Here is a 6,000-nt window from a genome sequence, read left to right as displayed (position 1 = left end):
CAATTCTATATGCATGAAATATTTATTGAGTATATTGAGATAGTGATAATCTCAAGGAGCTTCATAATTTAATTATGTAAGTAAATGTAGTTTATTTGTTGGAATTGGCATATCTTTCAAATGAGCATTATGTAAGATATTTATGAATACGGTATCCACAAACACACACGCACACCGCGCACGCACATACACACACAGTGTCCAGCATGTTCCATTAAAATTGGTTATTCAACTTCATTGAAGAACAAAAAATACTCAGTAGACAATGTCTAATCTGACACTATGTATGCAAACATTTACAAAATTGAAGGTATGAAAGCAAATATGTTTCTGTTTAAAGTACAGTAAGATATGTATAAACTTTCCGTCATTTTTTTAAAAGAACAAATAGAAGCAAGACTATAAGTATCTATCATGTGTTTCCGGTACGGATTGAAAAATCTGACCCGAGGGCACGCGCGTAAGCCGGTAACGAGGCTTGCCGAGTTACCGGCCACGCAGCGTGCCCGAGGGTCGGATTTTTCAATCCGGACCGGAAAAACAGGATTGATATTTTTTCATGCATATCTGATATCATCAATTTGTGGAAAAAATGACGTTGAAAACGAACTATTGTACAATTACACCAAAAAGCGCGTGCGACGTTGTTTACCGACGTCATTGAGCGCAGTAATTTTGAATAACTAGAAATAGCGTTTTTTAACGATTATTTATGTTCAATTTTTATTAAAAGTCTTGCAAACATATATATTTGATTGCGTTTTATTGAAATGGCATAATATATTTTACATAAACCATACAATAAATGAAATAAGAAGTGGCGCGTTGTTGCGCGTGACTCATCTTACATGGGGTATGTAAGATGGTTTTTCCAGCACTGCTCTGATATGACCGAAAACACACGTATTCAAGAATAAAGTATCGTCTTTGTATAGGACTGACTTGTTATCGAGTGTTGTATTTGTGTGGGACTTTTCATCAATTTGGATGGCTTCGTTAGACATGCACACATCTACATGCAGATATAACGCATTGACTTGTCAAAATTTAATCATTTTGCCACAAGATAGCCGTCATAATTCCGAGGGTTGTCTCGGATTACTTGTCCATAGGTTTTCTCGGAAAAACTGTCCGAAGGTTTCTCGCACCACTTGTTCACAGGTCTTTTCGGATGATTTGTCCAAGGGTTGTCTCGCATCACTCGTCGACAGGTTTTCTCGGATGACTTTTCTACAGGGTGTCTCGGATCACTGGTCAAAAGGTTGTCTCAGATCACTTGTCCACAGGTTTTTTTCGGATGACTTGTCCGAGGTTATATCGGAAGACTTGTCCACAGGTTTTCTCGGATGACTTTTCCACAGGGTGTCTCGGATCACTTGTCCAACGTTGTCTCGGATGACTAGTCTTAAGGTTGTCTCGAATGACTGGTCCAAAGGTTGTCTCGAATCACTTGTCCAAAAGTTGTATCGAATTACTTGTCCACATGTTATCTTGAATGACTGGTCCACAGGTTGTCTTGGATGACAGGTCTTAAGGTTGTCTTGAATGACTTGTCCACAGGTTTTCTCGAATGACTGGTCCACAGGTTGTCTTGGATGACCTTTCCACAGGTTGTCTCGGATCACTGGTCAAAAGGTTGTCTCGGATCACTTGTCCACAGGTTTTCTCGGATGACCTGTCCGAGGTTGTCTCGGATGACTGGTCTTCAGGTTGTCTCGAATGACTGGTCCAAAGGTTGCCTCGAATGACTGGTCCAAAAGTTGTTTCGGATCACTTGTCCACATGTTTTCTCGGATGACTTGTCCACAGGTTCTCTCGAATGACTTGTCCACAGGTTCTTTCGGATGACTTGTCCACATCTTGTCTAGGATAACTTGTCCACAGGTTCTCTCGAATGACTTGTCCACAGGTTCTTTCGGATGACTTGTCCACATCTTGTCTAGGATGACTTGTCCACGGGTCGTATTTTGGCTAGTTCACACTTTTATATGATTTGATTGAGTGGGATAAATATTGGCAAGTCAATGAACAATTCGGTTAAATTTGATCAAATTAAATGTTATCTGGTTTCATAAAATTGGGTACGGTTCCCAATGGTGTTCATCAAACTTTCAGTGCAGTAAAGATTTAAAAGGTAAAAATAATTACGTTTATAACGATGTTTACAAAGTTCTGAACATTTGGCCCATTGTGTGACGGTATTTGCAGCAATAGATTGATACAATAATATTGCCTTCACCCCATGTACGGAGAACAAAGTGTGAGAATCGCCAGGTAAGCTCACGAGCCCATTCAGTTATAATTACGCGTTCGAACTCGATCTTCTCAGAGAAATGCATCGGCCAGTGATCGTCAAACATACAGCCGTCTTCGATTTCTTCAATTAAAGACATATGCTCTTGGAATGAGCTAATATAAAGACACAATTAAAGGCATTAAGTCTATCATATGCAGACGGCAGACACACACTAGAAAGAATCCTGTATTGGCCCTGAGAGTTGATTTCACCGTTGACGCTGCTATCGGTCGCCAATACAGCTCAGCAACCTCGATATTTAGTTAGCTCTTATTTCTCCATGTTCACGGCCGCAGTTATTGACTGAAGCCGTGCGTGATACTCTGGATACAGCAACAATCACAACAGTGTTCCGTTGGTTTACAAAGTAGAATAAGTGCAAATTGGTTTCTGATAGAAGCATTCTTTGGATAAAGTGAAAACAAAACCCCCGCAAAGTATGTCACTTGACGTTGTCGGAGTATTTAGTTTCATATTGTATGTCTTGTGTAGTATAATTATACTTATCTGTGGCATTAAACACAGTTGTTGTTTTTAAAATTTGTTAAATAAAAATGATAAACAAACAACAACAACGTTTATGTATTATTTAATAGAACATTGTAATGAAAATTGATGAGATATGTACAATACGTTGAATTTATATGTACCTCATATCATACAAGTTATTGATGACTTATGGTGCATTTTGAAAAGCTAAATGGCATCTTAATTTTTCATTTTCTTCGTTATGTAATGTTTGCGTCTAGACTATAAGCACTTAAGTAATCGTATCATTCCATGGTAACATGAACTGAAGTAGCTTTTTTATAGGTACACTTTCACAATTAACTTTTACTTAGTAGTATCGCTGTTGATGGGAATTCAGTCGACTTCGGTTCAGGCAATGTGAAAACCAGAAATTGCGTAAAGTGTGTCATTGTTCATTGTAATAGCCAAGATTAATTGAAAGCTGCACTCTCACCGATTGACTGTTCTAACAACTGTTTTTTTTTTCTTTTTTGTCTTGGAATGAGCCATTTTTTTGCGTAAATGTCTGTACACCAGTAAAACAAGACTACTGACAAAAGATCAGATCGCAGTTTTTCATATCTACGTTCGATTGTTATTGTTTAATGGCAAAACGCGTTGCTAACGCTGAAAGAAACAATAGAATTTTCGTCAGTTTTTAAAGCAATTGAGTTTTTTTTTTATTGTGAGTAAAGTTATAAGACTAAATTGAAAGCATTGATGTGTTATGTTGTGTAATTTAAAATTAATGGGATGATCATTTAGCGCTCGGACGTCATAGCATTTTTTTCCGTATTATAAATCATCTACAAGAGCGCGCAACTTGGTGTGCATTTCATAGAACGCCACCGGACGAGACAAAGCTGTTCTTAGAAATAAAGTCCATAAAAAAATAAGGAAGCTGCGAGTGTTTTAAGTTTTCGTAATTAATCATGAATATTAATAATAAGGGCTTGCCTTTTTGCGTTGTGTTTTTTAGTAACATTTTAAGTGTATGTCTCAATTTTGAGGCTAACATGGAACGTTTTTATCACAGAAAAAACAATTTTTAATAGCAATATGTTGAAATATGTTGAATTTATGCGTATTAAAGTATGCATATATTAAATTGATTTGATTGGCAGTCAAAATGTGTAATGAACAAACAAATTATTTTCAACTACTTAATGTTGAAGTCTAATCTTACAACAGTTCATATAAATATTCATTTTATCAGAAATAATAGCTACGCATTTACATTTAAGAGATTTAATATTGTTTCAAACTTCATTTAATTTGTGGAAAAAGTCAGTTTTCAGCAGACTAGTGTACTAGACTATGTCAAAATGTATTTAGCTGTTATAAAATGTGTAGGGGTTCTTAGATTTTGTCAACCCAGTATGCTAAAACATGCACACAAAGTAGGGTTTATAGAGCGTCAAAATCCAGAAATTATGCGATGAATTTCGATGTTTTTCGTAATGGTATATCGGATGGAACTCTAGGTGGAGAGGCTGGTATATGTTTTAAACATGGCAATGTAATTAACATTTTGAAGTTGAATGCTGCATTCACAGCGTTAAAAACATCGAATATTATCATGTGAAGCAAATACTTAATAGGACTTGACATGATTTAAGTCGCTTAAAATGGCCGTCTCCTAGAAGAGCTATTAACACTTCTATAACATTGTACATACAGTTTGCGATAAGACTGACACGACTGACATTATATAGATATATACATATAATCAGGTTGTATATGGGCTAATCTATACTAACACGAATGTCTTCACACCAAGTACATGATTTTATTGTATTCCAATCCTTTGTTGAGAATTTAACGTGGAGTAAATATATCAATAAGTATGAAACTGATACTATAATGCAGTAATTCTAGCTTCAATAATGTTAATGCATGTAAAACCAATTGACATATATAAAGGTAATCTATAACGTGTTCGCTGCAATTCTTTAGCTAGCACTAAAGTGTTTTAGAAATACCATACCACAAACAGTTGATGTTTGTAAACAAATTTCAGCCATGCAAATACCAAAGAAAGACAAGTCTGCCAAATCCAACATTATATTACTATATTCAATGAAAGCGCTTTTCAAAGGCAAATGCGGTATTCACAGCCTTATTTACGTTGCATGTGACCATCAAAGCACTCACAGTACTGAATGTGGCAATGCTTTGATTGGATGAAAATATTATTAAGACAATGATACGGGTAAACTAGCCAACCGGGTTGGTATTCATACTGAAAACCCATCCGATCCAAGCAGGCACACCACCGTTGGCTAACCATTATTTAAAGTTGAATCGTCTGTGAATGATGATTGGTCTCAAAGTGTTGTAGACGTTGAGTTTAAAAAAACTGTGAAGTGTGAAGTTGACATGAGCTTTAGTCCTAGCCTTACTTAAGAGGATGGGTATATAAGTAACTTAGTCATTCTGGACAAGTAGGAATTCTTGCAATTAAGACTAAGTCGATAAGAAAAACACGGAGAAAGTAATTGATTTCTAAAGGACGTCATTTGTTACTATGAATGAAGATTTATGGTTTGAAAGTTAGTCATTGGTTGATAGTGAAGTAAGGGGCTGCTAAGAATGTCATTCACTAAAACTATCATTGGCTACTTAGAAATTAAGTAATGTTCGGTACTTATGTGGTGACTAAGGCAGTTATTGGTTTTTAAGGAACTCATTTCTTGCTATAAATGTAGGTAGTTGCTAAAGTTATCATTTCAAATAAAAAGTGATTGGTTGATATGACTGTATGTAGATGCTAAGGAAGTAAGTAGTTGATTAGGAAGTCATTGGTTGTTAAGAAAGTAAGTGGTCGCTAAGAAAGATAATGTTAGCCAAGGAAGTAAGTGGTTTCTAATGAATTCACTGATTGCTAAGGAGTTAATTAGCTGCAATGGACTAAAGTGGTTGCTGAGGAAAGAATTGGTTGTTTAGGATATCATTCTTGCTTAGCAGGTAGGTGTTTGATCAGGAAGTGAATGGTTGTTAAGAAAGTGACTGGTTGCTAAGGAGATCGCAAGTTGCTGAAGAAGAAAGTGATTGCTGAGGAAGTCATTGAATGCTTAAGAGGTCGATAGTTGCTGAAAACGAATATGGTTGCACAGAAAGTCATTGGTTGCTCAGAAAGTTCTTGCTTGCTTAGGATGTAGGTAGTTACTAAGCACTACATGAGGCGACATACC

General features: G+C 36.3%; 1 protein-coding gene across 1 annotated transcript in view; it reads left to right on the top strand.

The window, feature by feature from the left end:
* Nucleotides 1-2,622: 2,622 nt before the first annotated feature.
* LOC128224219 (paladin-like) overlaps nucleotides 2,623-6,000 on the top strand; it is a 49,848-nt gene continuing 46,470 nt past the window's right edge. The window contains exon 1 of the mRNA XM_052934004.1: nucleotides 2,623-2,733. The gene's annotated coding sequence lies outside the window, so the exon portion shown is untranslated. The remainder of the gene's footprint in view (nucleotides 2,734-6,000) is intronic.

This window comes from Mya arenaria, chromosome 2, assembly GCF_026914265.1.
Source record: "Mya arenaria isolate MELC-2E11 chromosome 2, ASM2691426v1".
Lineage (NCBI taxonomy): Eukaryota > Metazoa > Mollusca > Bivalvia > Myida > Myidae > Mya > Mya arenaria.
This window is presented reverse-complemented; position numbering and strand designations above follow the sequence as displayed.